This window comes from Nanorana parkeri, unplaced genomic scaffold (genome assembly GCF_000935625.1).
Source record: "Nanorana parkeri isolate BGI_ZX_2015 unplaced genomic scaffold, ASM93562v1 scaffold1311, whole genome shotgun sequence".
NCBI lineage: Eukaryota > Metazoa > Chordata > Amphibia > Anura > Dicroglossidae > Nanorana > Nanorana parkeri.
Genome location: NW_017307579.1, coordinates 168,031 through 185,921, shown reverse-complemented (window position 1 = coordinate 185,921; position 17,891 = coordinate 168,031).

Below are 17,891 nucleotides of genomic sequence, written 5' to 3'. Positions count from 1 at the left end.
GAGAACTCAAATCAGCTGATAACTAACTCATGTGTTCTTTCTCTGCTGCATTCTTCTCAGTAAACATTGTTTCTAATTATCTCTCTGGACTATTGAGAGCCCCCATGTTATGGAAAAGAAGGGGGTGTTCCATAGTTCTGTCTCAGGGTAACAACACCACTTCTCTATAGATGAGTTAGCATCCAGCATAGTTAAAAGCAGCTTTTGTTAACAGTGGGATGGTAGCAACATTAGCAATAAACTGTTTAAAATGAACTCCATTACAAAAACTAGAGGCCACCACCTAAAATTGGTGGAAAAAAAATTCCAGCACAAGGGGCGAAGGGGGTTCTTCACAGTAAGATCAGTTAGGGTCTGGAACTCACTGCCACAGGCGGTGATTTCAGCAAATAATGTGGAATTGTTCAAGAAACTTTTGGACGATTTCTTAAGGGACCGTACTATACAGGGGTACAGGTACTCCTAGAATGAGATCCTAATAGGTTGGACTTGATGGACGAATGTCTTTATTCAATCTCAAATACTATGTAACTATGTAACTATTTAAAGCCTATTGCACCATTTAAGCCCAACAAAAACACCTTAATTTCTCCTTCTCTGTTGACTACAATGATATTTGCTGAAAGAACCCATATGTTGCAAATATTTAAAAGAAATGCAAACTCTTAATTTCACTTATCCCTACACATCCCTCTCCATCCCAATAGCAGCTTAAAGCCATCTCTGCACCACATTCAGCAAGCAAACCAACCAAACCAGTGGCAACTGCTTTCATCAACTAGCCTTTTAAAAGCAAGGTTCTGGAGGACAGGGTTTTTACAGACCAAACACAATGCAAAGATTTTCCAGCACTCATATCAGCAAGCCAGGAACAAAAACAATCTACATTGTTTCAACAATTTGTGGGAAAACCAGAGGTTTTTGTTGCATACGTGTACAAATATGTAAACCACACTGTGTTATTAAGGTCCCTCTGTGATGTCGGCTCCCTAACTCTATTCTAACAGAGCTCTCATCTTGGGCATAATATAGCAATGAATAACTTGAAAACAGTTATGCCAGGCGGTAGCTCATTCTTCCTTACGGCGCAGAGACACACCAGAAGCCCACTAATGCACAGTGGCACCTAAAGACCTCCAGTGCACCAAATCCAGCAAGCAAAACAAAAATGGCAACTACTCTAATCAATTTAAAGCTTGCTTTTAAAGTAGGGTGGAAAGGCTGTTTACAGAACAAACTCAATAGAAACATCTCCCAGCACGCATATTAGCTAGCCAGCCAAGCTGGCATACCTGCTCTCAATTTACTCATTATTATACTGTATATGTCCCAAGACTGGATACCTAAAAGGTGGTCCTTAATAATCATTTACATACCCATGCTTGCTGTACACGTGTGTTTGTGTTGTATGTGCATGCACATTGGGGTCAGAAGGCACTTCAAATTATTTGTTTTATTTTCAAATATTTTCATATTTTAAACACTTTTTCCCCTACTTAACTTTATTGCTATTACAAGGGGCCTGAGGAGCCCCCTATTTGATAGCATACGTGAAGCACAGGTTCTCTTTAAAGAGGCATCAGGGGTCTCCTGGACCCCAATGCCTCCTCTGCACTCTCACCAACCAGATTGAGTAGAGACTCATTTCATTGCTATATTTTGCCCAAGCTTTTTTCCTAGTCGCATTTCCAAGGATCTGACTCTTACTGGCTCTGACTATCAGAACTGTGCTCTTTTGGTCTAATTAGTTACAGGGGAGATTGAGAAACAGCTGTTTGTTCTGCACCCTGACAGTCAGCATGTTCTTGCTGTGTTTCCTAAATAAATAGAACAGCATGCATGTATAATAAATGGCCAAAAAGGCAACTCCTGTAAAAGTATTACATTTTTTTATTTTAAACAAATAAAATATTCTTATAAACATATAAATTAGTTATGTGTAAGTGTTAACACAGCGCTAAAGGTTTAAAGTGAACTAAATGATTGTATAAAGAAATATATATTTGGTTTAAAAATACCTTCTTACGAAAAAAATATGTGTGTTTCACACTAGTGAAAAGGTCTTGAAAGAGACCTAAACAGTATCAAATATTTTAGGTGATCCAATGTGGCATAAAGTGTCTAAAAATGGCCTATTTAGTGTTAACACATAACATTCAGAGCATATGGCTCCTAGATAGATACAATGTGACAGGATATCAGAAAAAATATATCGACATTCTTTGAAACATTAATACATCTCGTTAGTGAGTGAAAATGCAAATCATTAAATAAATAAAGATCCAGTGAAGCAAAAAATATTCCAGTGAAAAACAGTGGTGTTGAGATTAGATGCAAATATTTCCTCCAAAGTCTCAGTCCGTGATATAAATAGCAAATAAATGCAAAAATAGAAAATAGAAAAAATATACATCAGCTCTTCCTCGCCCGATCTGCGGCCCCCCAAGTAATGGTTACTCACCAGATGGTGTGTGGAAATCAAGCCCCTCTCAAAGGTGTGGGTCTGGTCCCTCAGCTCTCCCATCGATATGTGCAGGACTCCCCACTCACTGGAGCGGATACCGGCAGGTATCTTCACTAGCCGCACTGCAGCGGATCCAGCTAGTCTTCTACGGCAGTATCCCGGCTCCTTTTGCTCGCTAGATAACTGATGTTTTTCTCCCGGTCCCGATGGTGAATCAAAAGGGATTTTTAGAAGAGAAAGACAGCTTTCATGGTGCAGTATGAAGCAGCGAAGTTTTATTAGGATAAACAGTTCACATAAAATTTGTTTAAAATTATCTTTCGGCAGGCTCGAATATCAAAGTAACAAACAACTCGTGTTGGAAAGATCTGCCCCTTGACGCGTTTCGTCACTTGATGTCTTCTGAAGGTCAACAGATCTTCCCTTGCTCCTCAACCAAGTTCAGATATACCTCTAACAATTAAAAATTAAGCAATCAAATCATTACATCTAGAAAGTCATTAGAACGAAAAACTCATAATTTAACCCTTTAAACAAATAAATAGATAGATAAATACAGAAATAAATAAATAGATAGAACGAAAAGCTCATAATTTAACCCCTTAAACAGATAATATAGTTTATACCAGAAGGATTTAACTGTGTTAACACTTACACATCACATACACTATTTTTCATAGCAGCTTTAGGATCACCATTTAAACATCTTAGGCTATTTTTCCAAGAGCGCAGATCTTTGTTGTAACCATATAAATTAGTTAACTTTCTCATATATTAAATAATTTATTAAAGTGGTAATTTTTTCCTTGCCCACTCTGTTTTTATTATTGACCGGTACCCTATTATTTAGGAAAATACATTTCTTAAGAATGTGCTCATGTAAGCACCTCATGCACTTTTCCTATAGTTCCAGTGATTGACTAAAGATTATTCCCCAAACGCCAAGTGTTAAATTTGATCAAATTCCAGAATCTATTCCAGTAAGTCAGATATGACACTGTAAGTTCACAACCTGCACTCTAGATAAATATATGATTCCTATGTATTTCAGGACAGTCTGTTTTCTCCATCTTCAGGAAGTAATACCTTAACTTAATGTTAATGCTGTGCCAGAACAGATTTATTGAAATTATATTTCGTCTGATGTTCTATCTAACTCTATTACAAAAAAATACTTATAAAAGACTGGTAATCTTAGCATTCACTTAAAGCCGTCACCACCTTCTTAAAGCTTAAATCAGTTTTAAGCAACAAACAGCTCATCTTTAGGGACAAAATTATGTCTATCACATTAAAAGAGTTATTGCTCTATTGACTTGAATAGCACTCAGCTGCCACATTTACTCACATGAGCTGATAAATTTGCAATGGGTGAAAGACAGAAATAAGACGGAAATTGATTTATAAGTTTGTGTAGAATAGAAGCCCTGAAAATGCCTCTATTAAAAATCTGCAATTTTTCACAAGGCTTCGCTTGCCTTAATAAATGTGAGAATGGGTTTGATTTCATTCAGAATTAATGTAGTTTGAAATTGAAATGAGTCGCACTTCCTGCCTGTAGGAGATCTGCTGACATTTCCACTCTGATCATTGTGGCAGAGGAAACAAAAATAGGAAAAAAGTAGAAAATAAGATAAATTCTGTATAATTTGCACAACAACCACTGAAGACCAATTTGATCAGGTCAAAAATAATTCCATTTTCAAAATGTCAGTTCACTATAGGCAGTGATGTATGTTTTTTTTTTACAGAATATCAATTGTTACTACCTTTGCTCCAGCAGTGTATTAGTAACTGGCTGATACACCTGAGTATGTTTCCAAATGTTTCCGCTTTATTTAAAAAAATATATAATTGCATGTTTATCTGTGGTTAGAATGACAAAATAAAAGTTATTAAGCACTTGGCCAGAGCTTGATTTACTAAAGGCAAAAAAGCTGTTCACTTTGCAAGGGCATTTTCCCTTTACTCAGTCAATTTCGTAAAAATTCACTTTACAAAGAGTATCCAATCATGTGCAAGGAAAATTAAAAAAAAAACAGTATTACACGAATGGAAGTCAGCAGATCTTGACCACATTCACTAAGCTATGGGAACATTCCCCTGCAAACTGAACAGCCTATTTGCCTTCAATAAATCAACAGCATTGATTCATTTTTTGGGTGAATTATCTTTAAGCCCCAAAATTGGGCTTAGTGACCTAAGCATTGAGCTAAGCATTATTTCAAGACACCATTTGTTTGTTTTCATAGGACATAGGACAATGTTTTTAACTTTATTCCACAGTTAAACAGCTAGTTTATTCTTATTCTAAGGTATTTTCCATTATGTTGCCAATTTGATTAAATATAAAAACATGCTGTAATTTACAGGTAGGGATGAGCTTTGGGTTCGGGAAAAACTTGGGTTTGAGGCAAACTAATGGGCGATTTAACAGCTATAGCAACCAACTTGCAATAATGCACTTCCTGGCCTTTAAACTTTGGGTAGTTGGTTTAGAAGGAAAAATAAGGGGCATTTGAATAAACAAGTCCCCTCACAATACAAATGTGGATTTCGCGCTCCAATATTATATGTGCTTAGCTGTGACAGGGGAAGCACAGGGATTGCTGCTGATAAAGGGCAAAGATACAATGTAGGGCTTTTAGGCACTGTTCTCTTAAAGGCCATGTAAACCCTGCATATTCTGCAGCTTCTTTACAGTCCCCCACAAGCACCACTGTCCTAATAGGCTGCATATGTTGTTTCACAGAGCATATCTCCTATTTTTACAGGTGCCAATATTTTTTTTCTCATGGCCTATTCCTGTCCATATGCAATACACTAATAACAGTCTACATGTGTTTTTTCTACACAGGGCATATTTACTAGTTGCTGCTGGCTGCAATATTTCAAAAGGCCTTTTCTTTAAAAAAAACAACAACAATGTAGTATTCCTGGGCAATGTGCATCAATTTATTTTTTGGGGGAAGAGCATGTGACAGGGTGTTTTACATGCGGGAGTTTGTAGGTGACAGTGACAGAGTTTTTGGTGTTTTAGTGGTTGGGTTTACATCTCTTTTTACCAAACTATGTTTGAGTTCTTCAAATTGCAGTGCTAGGGCACATTTTCACATGTTCACTTTATGTGTGCACAGATCTGTACACCCATAAAATCAATTTAAGGACCAACATCTGCGAGCCTCCGAATCCAAAACTGCACATTGAAACTGCAGGACAAGCGGCGGCCACATCGGCCGCTGGCGCTCTGCGCATGCGCGCCACCAATATGGCCACCGGCGTGTTCCAAAAACGAATTTATGTATGCCCAAATATCGTTTTAGTATATTCGGGCATATATTAAATTTGTTATTTCGGATTCGGATGAACCGCCGAATCAACTGATTTTCGTTGATTTGCAGGTTTGACTGAATCAGAATGCACATGTCTAATAAAAAACAGTGATGGTGGGTGTGAAAATGGTGGGGTCTAGACAAATGTTTGACTCTTAGAAATATCAAAGGCCAAGTTTCTGCCCTTACTTTTCTGTTTAAAAGACAATTGGCCTCTTACTCTTTGATAAAGGCCTAATGTGTCTCACAGATCAGCAGCAAAGCGGATCTGCCACTTGTGGTTCTATTGGTATGTGGTCTTTCCTACCTTGCTAGAGTCTGTTTTGTTCCAGGAATAGGCGTCACCGGAATTCACCTGCTGGTTGATTTAGCACCTACACGGTTAGTATGATCACTTGTCCAGTCTCTCTATCAGGTTCACCATTTAGTTATTTAAAATAAAAAAGTGCACCGTGCAATCTCCCCCCAAGTTAACCCTTTCCCCCATCTTCCAATTAAACCAAAATAGAGACCACTCCCATGAGTCTTTCAAGATCTAACGAGATGGGCATTTCTGCCAGAAGTGGACCTTCGGCAGGTAAGTGAATAACCCCTATAATCTTACTTGTCTTACTTGTCACTCCCTTTTATTTTGCAGCCTAACCAATCTGCTTGCATACCATCCAGCCAACAACCAATATTTGTGGCTATTGCCTGACAGATAAATACACTCTATTTTGTATTGCATGATAAAACCTGCCTTGTCTTTTTCTATTTGCTGCCTATTCAAACACTCACATTCTGACCTGACACTAACCAATTTCTACAAAATACAAAAGGCTAGATTTGGAATATTTGAGGAAAAACTGGGGATACAGACATGAGAAGGGGTTTGGGAATCTGGAGTTGTTAATTCGAAGTGTTTTGTGCACTCTGTGTTGACAATTTATTAAACTTTTTTTAGACAATACAGTGTAGTGCTGCAAACAAACAAGCTCACAATCTTTACTGTTAACCCTATTGCTGCCAGATCTATTTTGCCTGTATTTGCACACCTATAAAATGCACATTTTAGGTCCAAAGATTGTTTACAACATATCAAAATGATATATTTTCTGAAAGCAGAGACTTCAGAGAATAAAACTATGGCAGTTCCAATTGTTTATGTCACACCATTTTAATAAAACTGCTTATCAAACCCAAATTGTCATTAAAAAATGCATTCAACTAATTTTAGTGCACACAAATGCAAAAAATGCCCAATTGTTTGGTAAAATAAAAAAGATGAGGTTGCATTGAGTAAATAGATACAAAACATGTCAAGCCTCTGAAACAGTGAAAACGTTTTGTACCCAAACTTGCCCATAGGCATCAATTTAAAAGCCTCTACAGTTCACCCACAAATGATGGCCATAGAATGATTGTTCTCATTCCAGCATGTGCAGTGATTCCTTACATGTGTGGCACAATCAGTGTTTGCATATGTCCACGCACACAGGTCATTTGTTTACTTTCATATGTGCCTGTACCTAGGGGTGGGGAGCTTTAAAAATATTTTTGGGAATTTTTAAAACTTTTTTAAATTTAACTTTATTGCTATCACATACAGGGTAACAAGGCCATTTATATGATAGCACAAAAGTACTGACAGGTTTTCTTTAATTAGAAAGGGGTCTGTTATAGTTCTAATGTCTACCATGCATGATCTGTGCTTGATTAGATTCATCCCTGGCTGCTGTGACAATGCTAAACCTGGAAGTGACAAAATACTTGTCACTTCCAGTTTCAGCACTAAAATTAAGTGACAAAATTCTTGTCACACTAAAATCAATTGCATGCATTAAATTTTTCTGGGTTGATACATACATGGCGGTTGTTGTTGAGTGGTGATAGCACCTTGCAGCATGTGTGGAAGTGATCAGGTAGCATTGATATAGCAGCCTAGAGAGCGTTTAAAGACCCATATTGCCACTGACATATGACATACATTGGTGGCAGTGAAAGGGTAAAAATAATACTGTACTTTAACACCCCATACAGCATTTAACAAAATTGTATTCAAAGGATTAATTCAAAGATTGGACCCTCTCCCCACTGTATGTATTTTTTTTTTAATGTTGCTTTTGCATTGGTACCTGTGCCCCTATGTCAGTGCCCAGCTCTTCATGCTCTCTTTTGACAATCGCTTGCCATTTAGCCTTGAAAATGGTCAGAATTTAGTATCAAGTTTCACCCGCCAGAGTCTTTAATGGAGTTTGTTTTTTTTAGTAATCCAAGTTTTATTAGTTTTCCGAAATTACAGTACAATTCAACAAACAGACAAAAGACAGAGAAAAGAAAAAACAAAAAAAACAAGTATACTCGTAAGAATTAACCAGCAGGGAGTAACAATACAAGGAAAGGGGGTAAGGAGCCTGAGTTCCCCACCCGAATACAACTTAGGAGAAACATCACAGCCGCTTGCAAACCCTGGCACACCATCTGGGTACACGGCACATGTGGATAATCAGGTGATGTCCAGGCTGGTTACTTAGGGACAATGATGATACACAGTGGGTCGAATCTCCAGCCCTGAGCTGTGGGCCCCTCCCCACAAGTGCATTAGGAGTAGGGATGAGGGACCATCAGATCAGGTCGCCGCCAAAACTAGTCACTAAGTCAGGTAGCACGACACAGTAGAGCACCTGTTGGGGCTCGAGCCTAGTGTATCCTTCCGCCTTGGAGGATCTATAGCGGGAAGAGGGTCAGAGTAGTGAAAAGGCAAGGGAAGCCAGGTGGGTAGACGAGCTGGGAGGAAGAAAAGAAAGAGAACCGGGTGTAGTTAAGGCGTATCAGAAAAGTTCTTAGGAAGATCCCACCCCTGCCATGGGACCCTCATCCCTCCGTAGGCCAGTATAGCAAGAGGACACAGCCTCCACAAAGGTAGCTGATCCCCTAAAGGTGTACCAGAGAGACCAGGTGTGCACATGAGCCTCTCCAGCTTCTCGCTCCGTAGCCAGGTCCGCTATGTGGTCCATCTCTACCGCCCATTCAGCCAGAGTGGGTGCCACCTGCGTACGCCAATGGCGTGGGATGACTGTCCTGGCAGCCGTGAGAAAGTGTCGCAGGAGGCCCCTTTTCGCAGATTTCATAGACCTGGGGAGCATCGAAAGCAGCAGTATCTTAGGGTCGTTAGCAATTGTTATTCCCGTCATTCTGAGATAGGCCCCCAGAACCCCTCGCCAGAACTCCTGAATCAGGGGACAGCTCCACCAGATGTGAGTCATGTGACCCATGGACCCATTACAGTGCCAGCAAGAGTCCGGGGTGGTAAGGTACATGCGGTGGAGAGTCGCCAGGCACCTATACCATCTGGTCAAGATTTTCAAGTTCTTCTCGTGGGCTTTACTGGCAATAGAGAGAGAATAAGTGAGCGCGAATGAATGGTCCCAGTCAGCTTCCGGTATAGTGGTCTCCAACTCCTTCTCCCACATTTGGGTGTAGTCTGGCAGACTGGGGGAGATCATGATGGAGAGGATAGAGTAGATGAGGGAGACTGTGTGCGTCGGGGGCAATGAGGCCAGGAGAAGGGAATCAAAAGTGGGGTCCGCCAGGAAGCAGTCTGGGGTGGAGAAATATTCTACGAAGGATCGGAACTGACGCTCAGCCAGCCAGGTGCCACCGAACACACCAACAGGAGTGGTCGAGACTGTAGTTTGAGCTTCCAGAGCCGAGGCCAAGCGACGGTGAGTGACTCTATCCCAACGACCCAGGGAGGGTCCAGTCAGCGCTGGAGGGAAAGCCGGGTTACCAAAGAGAGGAGTCATCGGACCCAAGTAAGAGGAAACCCCCAGGCGCGCGATATATCGATCCCATATCTTCAGAGTGTGAGAGGTCAGGAGAGGAAGAGTAGCGGAAACAGGTCTGGAGCCAGGTTGTATCCAGGGTAGTGCCAATAAATCGGCAGACATAAGAGACTCCTCCAGGCAGACCCATAGTTTGTCCCAGGAGTGGTGGAACCAATCTACTATGCGGACCAACAAAGCCGGAGATGGTAGAGGAAGATATCAGGGGCGCTAGCACCCCCTCTGCATTTCGGCAGAGCCAGAGTTTTATAGCCGAGCCGAGGGCGGGAGGATCCCCATATGAAGCTTGTGAAGGCCTGTTGGATTTGACTCAAGTATACTGTGGGGAGGGCAATGGGTAGCGTTTGGAAGAGATATAAGAACTTGGGGACAATGTCCATCTTGAGCATATTAATCCGTCCCAGCCAGGATATGAATTTACAGTCGTATGCGGCCAGGGCACCAGCCACTCCTGCCAACAAAGGGCGAAAGTTCAGGGCATAGAGGTCAGCCAGGTTCCTAGGAAGGTGGACACCCAAGTATTTCAAGGATATAGGGCAAATACGGAAGGAGAAGTTGCTATCAAGTAGGCGGAGATCCTCCGTTTTCAGAGATACATTGAGGATCTCTGATTTAGAGATGTTAACCCGGAAATTGCTCAAAGCACCGAACCTCTCGAATTCCTGCAGGATAGTAGGCATAGCGACATGGGGCTGTGTGACATAAAGTAGCAAGTCATCCGCGAAAAAGTGAGTTTAGATCTATGAGGACCAACGAGTAAGCCCTGGAACGCAGAATTCTGACGCAGAGCTACCGCCAAGTGTTCCATGGTAAGTACATAGAGGAGAGGGGACAATGGGCATCCCTGACGAGTACCGTTTGAGATTTGAAAACTAGGGGAGAGCGAGCCATTGACACGGATCCGGGCCGATGGGTGTGAGTAGAGGGCCATGATACTACTAAGCATTCGGGATCGCAGGCCCAGCTGCATGAGAGTGTGCCTGAGGAAAGTCCAGTCTAAACGATCGAACGCTTTATCAGCATCCACGGATAGGAGGCATAGAGGCGTGTGGGACGTTTGTGCATAGTGCATCAGCAACAAGGTCCTGATAGTGTTATCTCGGGCCTCTCGGCCCTGGACAAACCCCACTTGGTCTGGATGAATTACCCCCCGGAAGAAGAGGTGGCAGCCGATTAGCGATCAATTTGGCAAACAGTTTCACATCGGTGTTAATCAGAAAGATCGGCCTGTAATTCGTGCACAATGGAGTTTGGTTTTAATTTTGCAATTTTCTGACCGAATCCTGGGTTCAAGAAATCTCTCATGCATCCAACCCATCCCTATTTACAGGGCATATTCAGAATGTTAAATATGTAAAATGCAGTATAAATATAATTATCATCTTATGTGCTAGGTTAAAGTATATTAGTCTAAACATCTCATCTTGATAGTTTCTTTTTACTTTTCAAAATTTTTCTCCAAATAAAAAAAAATAGAAAGGACAACAAGACAGTCTAAAGCTACAACAGTAATCTTGGTAAACATGGTAATTAGCAAAAAAATGGTAATTTTGTATTTTCTATTTATAAATGTTTTCAAGAATCACAAGATTCACAAACTTTCATTCAGAATTTACACAGTGTTTATTTTCTATGAAAACGTTTATAAATAGACTACTATGTGCAAACAATAATTTTATTATTTAGTAGCTTTAGTTAAAGTAGTATTAAGTTCTCTTTTTTTTCAATAATTAATCTATAACAAAGAAATATACATTATCCAGCAAAGTATTTCTTTATGTTTTGCCCAAGCAATTACAGTCATCGTGTTTCCAAACTGTTTGCACCAACACACTCAGCTCAGCTTCCCTAAACTTAATCTTCAGTACAAGATCACAAGACACACGCAGCTTACTAGCACACACAAAGGTGGCTCCATAGGACTCTGCAAGGGAAAGGAGCCACCCTAAAACAAAATATCAGAGCCAGTGCTCAAGGGACCAACTAATTCTACAGGAAACTAAAACTTTCAGGGGTCAATTCACAAAGCTGCTGAAGGCAGCTGTGTGAATAACCGACCCGAAGTGAAGTGCACAGCATGTTCGGCTGACCCGAATTGCAGAAGGAGTTCGACTCAGCCGATCCAACATGTGGATCGGCTGAACTGAACCTCCGGCAGGCTACTCGCTGCTGTTCGGCCTATTCTCATAGAATAGAGTGAATAGCCGAATGCCACAGAGCTGCTCGAGACCTCCATGGTACTGAGCAGAATAGCCAAATAGTGAAAACAAGTTGGAAAAAAAGTAGGAAAAAAGTTTACAAAAGTAAATAAATGATAAATGTTAAAAAATAAATAAAGATTTAAAAAAGAAAAAGAAAAAAAATCAATCAAAGATGATTGAAAAAAACCCAACAGAATAAATAATAAAGGCATTTGGCTCGGCTACTCTGCTCGGTACCTCTGTGGTACCGAGCAGAATAGAAAAATAGTTAAAAAAAGTAGAAATAAAATAGAAAATGATTGGGTGGAGCTAGCAGTGACAGCTAGCTCCACCCAACTGTTTTCCATTGGCAGGGACCAGCTGTCATTACAATGAGAGCTTGTCGGCCACCTCTGCAAGTAACCTCTGTCAGTAACAGGCTGTCGGCCGGCCAATGGCTAATGGCCAGTTAAGCCGAAGCATATGCCTTCGGCTCGACTGAGCCGCTCGGCCAACTTCGGGAGCTGTACGGGCTATAGTGAATAGCCTGTATAGCAGCCCTTTGGTTCTACCGAAGGCTAGATCCTTCGGCAGCTTGGTGAATATACCCCTTAGACATCAAGGAGCAGAATCCATTTTGGGTAGTTTAATCAGCATTTGGAATAGTTTAAAAACCTTTTGAATTTAATTTCACTTTAAAGTGACACTCACCTCAGCAGTTAAATCTTAAACATGCATTCAGGTTCCTTAACTGTTAACACAATTGTATCTTATTTGTGCATCACTCAGCTGTAGATCCTCAAATGATGTCTAAATTTGTGATGATGATGTCCTTCCTTCTGGAGGGTGCTTACTTTTGTTCCCCATGGTCCCTGTGTGTGTTATAAAGTAGCCACCGCTTCAAGCTCACTCCCGTGATGGACTACAACCTCACGTAAGTTAACATATTTTGATTTGCTTTAAACTTGCAGTGAATGACACACTTGATGATGAGACCGTTTTGGCCATGTGGTTTTGACCTGCCATCTGATACTCACAGCTGTGATTTACGGTCGGAGTTTAAGTAGTAGATTTAACAAGTAATCATCAGGATTTATATGTGGCGGCGAGGTCATCAGATGGTGATGATACATAGCTTGGAATGGCTACAAGGATGTGAATAACACATTGGCTGTTCATTGGCTGTTTATTTTAGTTCTGAGGAAGCCCCAGTGTGGGAGGGGCGAAACGTGTAGATGTTGTTTGACTGTCAGGTTGGATAGTCACAGCACCTTTCACTCATGGATGAAATACCCTGATCAACAGCGGGCTAGTGTTGCTTGGATAACCGGGAAAGTGACAGACCAGCTGGAAGTGAGTGTTACCAACAGACTGATTTCTGAGACTGGATGTGATGTGCTCATATTTGGAAAATAGCTACAAATAGTCTCACGGATAACCACTCATGTGAGTAAGACTTCATGCATGTATGAACAGCCAATCAAGTGTGTCATTCATTGCATGTTTAAAGCACTTTATTGTGAAAGAACTTCACATATATTTCCACATTGGATTTCAGTTTTAAGGGAGGAAGGATCATACTTGCCTTGGATTTCCAGGTACGAACTTTCATCTATTACGGCAGTTTTTTGACACTCAGATGTGAGAATCTGGAGTTAATCGTTTAAACTTACAATAGAATATACATCATCCTCCACAATCATTAGTCTGGTTGGGAAGTCCCTTTCCATATCATTACACTTTACCCTCACTTTGAGGTTGATCCCCTGATTGAATAGGCATGTTATTACATTGCTATCTAGTATCGCTGCGATGCATCTGGCTATTCATGTTTACATTTCATGTGGATGATCCATCCAGCCTGTATATGTTTGAGGTCTGCAGACATTGTTATATATTTTAATCTTTTTGTCAGTGAATTGATGGCGGTGTCTATACATATATTTTTGGATAAATAATACAATGTTTTTTTACAACATAATTTTGCATTCTGTCCCGATCTATCAGTAACCTCTTGGACTTGCTAAATCTCTGTAGCTAGTCCTCTAATTGTTTTGTGATATGCTGGGCTGTCCAGGCGCTTTGTATTGGGACATTTTCATGAGTATGAGTACTTGTGAAAATTACAGTATCGGCACTGATACCAATAGTGGTACCTATATCAGTGCATCCCTAATAATAATAATAATAATTAGGGATGCTCCGATACAGATACATGCATCGTTATCGGCGGCGATACCGAGTATTTGCACTCATACTCGTGCAAATACTCCAATACAAAAAACGAGTACCTGTGCCGCATCCACCATCTTCCAAGGACTCGAAACCGCCACACACAGGACCTCCATAGCGTCTTCAATGAAACAAGATGGCCGCAAACTCCTCCTCCAAGTCCTCAGTCATCTGCTCCATTCTGACCTCTTCTCTCGCTGATTGGCCGATTGGATGATTGACAGGCTTCCTCACCAGTCACTCCTGACTGGTGAGGAAGCCTGTCAATCATCCAATCGGCCAATCAGTGGGAGAAGAGTTCAGGATGGAGCAGATGACTAGGCTGTGACACGGAGTGGCTGAAGCAGACGGAGAAGATGACACAGCATGTTAGTACTGCAGCACCGCATGGGAGCTGGGCATAAAAATGCTGTGTAACTGCATATAATATTTTTTACAAAGACATTAAATAAAGAAATAACTATGTAGATATTGCTAACTAAGGCTTGTATCCCCTAGTGGGGAAAATAGATGAGCACATGTCCAGACTCCAGACCAGAACACTGTATAGTGTGGCACAGCTATATGCAATTCTGCATACCTGGCTTTATATTATTAAAAAATGTATAATAATATAAAGCCAGTTATACAGAATTGGATATAGCTGTGCCACACTATACACTGTGTTCTGGGCATGTGCTCATCTATTTTCCCCACTATGGGGATACAAGCCTTAGTTAGCAATGGCATGATCTAAATATTCAGTTCATTTCATTATCCAATGTCTTTTTTATATTATAACATGTATAATATAAAACAAAAGACATTGAATAATGAAATGATCTAAATATTTAGATCATGCCATTGCTAACTAAGTCTTATATCCCCATTTTGGGGAAAATAGATGAGCACATGTTCAGACTCCAGAACTGTGTATTATTGTATAGTGTGGCACAGCTATATCCAATTCTGCATACCTGGCCATATATTATAAAGTTCTTATAATAAAAAGCCAGGTATACAAAATTGGATATAGCTGTGCCACACTATACAGTGGTCTGGACATGTGCTCATCTATTTTCCCCACTATGGGGATACAAGCCTTAGTTAGCAATGGCATGATAAATATTAATTTCATGTTCATGTTCTTCATAATATTAAGAAACTGACCTGCTTTAGAAAAAAACCTGTCCCTTTAAGAAAAAGTATCGGTAATTGGTATTGGCGAGTACTTGAAAAAAAGTATCGGTACTCGTACTCGGTCTTTAAAAAGTGGTTAATAATAATAAAATAAAAAGAGTAACATATACTCTTCAAGAATAAGGAATACTGTCTGTAAAGAGGTACATGCCTGTAAATTAGCATTCCTTAAGGGGATTCATTTCAAAACCAGTTACAGTATATGCATCTCCTGTCTACTTACATAATGTAGGATCTGTTTCTTAATGTATGCAAAGCATTGTGCTCTCGTAAAGTTAGAATGCAGTTTCCACACTTTCTAAGAGGGCACACACACACAAACAAATATGCAGACAAGCCGCATTAATTATGCATGCAAGGTAAATATAAAAACAAAATGGTACATGGTAGCAGGTTTCATTAATAATGACCACATTTTACTTTTGCAGAGGTGGAGGAATTAACTCACAAACAACTACCACATGTTCAGCCCTTGCGCAACCTAAGAACAAAATCCATTATCTTTAAAGAGAGCATGATTATAAAAACAAAGGAGCAGTCCCAAAAGGCAACTATTAAAACCATAACAAAGATATGGCAGCAGGATATACAGCGGGAAATGAGTCTGCAAGTACTTAAGTAATAAAAACTGGAGTAAATAAAAACATGCACATAAAATGTTTATTGAATTCTTAAACCATCCTCCACAGGTACCAAGAACTTTCTTTATGCCCCTTAGTACTTTCAATATATAAGGTACTGAAGAATTAAAAATGATGGAGGCAACTATCTGAGGCCAATGGTATAGGAAACCACAACATGCATCTGTAATGGGGAGCTAACTAGTAGAAATATGTTGTATGGAGAATGAGGACTTGTCCCCAGAGGGGATTGGGGAGCTGTGCATTGTTTCTTATTAACCCCTTTTTTGCAGCTGGAAAAGGACTTCTAGAAGTCATTTTATGTGTTTTCATGTGTTTATATTAATTAACCCTGATGATATTAGAGAAAGAAACATCTAAGGTGCTATTATACAAGGATGAAAGCTGTAATCTACAATCCATAGTAGCTTGATGATTTTCTGGTTTAACTACTTTGATCAAAAGTAGGCCTGAAAACTGATTAATCCAATTGTGCTGGTGGGTAGACATTAATTTGGTTGAATCTCTAGTTAATGAGGCTGTGGATGTATATAAGGGGAAAAGGGGGTTGGTTTTGAGCCCGTCCCTTTAATATTTATGTGATGAATGTGATATACTGCAGCTTACCAGTCCTTAGATGTGAATGCTGCATTAGTTTTCTTTGCAAGCTTTTTTCCTTTATTTTTACTTAGTGATTCTGCCATTAACACACTATTAGTCTTAGGATGACAACTCTCCCACAACCTCTGTATCAAGACAACAGAAACCAGATAGGACTATGGAGCCCCACCACTCTCCTATACTCCAAAACATAGAGAAACAAAATTCTGTAGCCCTCAGAGATAGCAGATAGCTATGAATAATGTAATTGAAGGTAGTCAGCAAAAACATTACTTCTAAGGGGGTTATTCACAAAGCTGCCGAACTATGTTCAGCTATTCACTCCGGCTTAGTACGGCTGATTTCAGCCGTACATTGGCTGCCTTCGGCTGCAGTTTGGGCAGCCGAACATGCTCTGCATGTTCGACTGAGCCGAATTGCAGAAGGGCTTCAACTCAGCTAATCCAACATCTGGATCGCCTAAGCTGAAGCTCCGACAGCTCACTCGCCCCTATTCACATAGGGTCCGAAGGGCAGTGAGTGAATAGCCGAATGCCGCCGAGTGACATTCAGCTCTGCTATTGTACCGAGCAGAACAGCAAATAGTGAAAAAAGTAGAAAAAATCATTAAAAAATATAAATAAATAATACATTAAAAAAATAAAGATTAAAAATTTTATGTGTGTGGGGGGGCTGGGGGCAGGGGGGAATGTATTATTGTATGTGTGTGGGGGAGAAGTGTATTATTTTATTTGTGGGGGGGGCTAATGTTGGGAGTGTAATATTGTGTATTAATGTATGCATATATTACGCCCCATTCACACCTATATTTTAGGTACAATTAGGGATTCTTGTATCAGGAACTTGCATTTTCCTGCAGAAAGTATCCCTAATCTGCCATTTACAAGCAACTATTATAAGAACATTTAAGAGGGTGTGTTTAGGGGTGGAGTTAAGGCAGGGCCATGGTAGGGGTCTGGTGGGGCAACTGGTGATGAGTAACTCTTAAGGCCTGGCTAGTAGCTCAGGATTTGAAATTTGGATTTGAGCCCTGAGTTAAATGATTATTACCAACTAAAATCTGTTTACTTTGTTTCTTTTTAATTTCTGACACCACAAAAAAAATGCGGTCCCCCCAATTCCTACCAGACCCTTTAGGTCTGGCTGGAATGTTATGGGGGACCCCTGATGTAAAAAAAACCCAGCGTGCGGTTCCCCTGCAATTAATACTGAATTCTTTAGGTCTGGTAGAAATTTTAAGGGCACCCCAATGCCAAAAAAGTGGGGTCCCCCTTAAAATCACTTGCCAGACCCTTAATCCAGGCAGCATTTTGGCAGGGCAGGAAATGGGGGGACGAGCGAGCGACCCTTCCTCCCTCCACCATATCAGGCCCCCTTGAAAAAGGACCTTGTCCCCATGCCTTCTGTCAGTCCCAGAGGAGCGGACCTGAGGGAGAGAA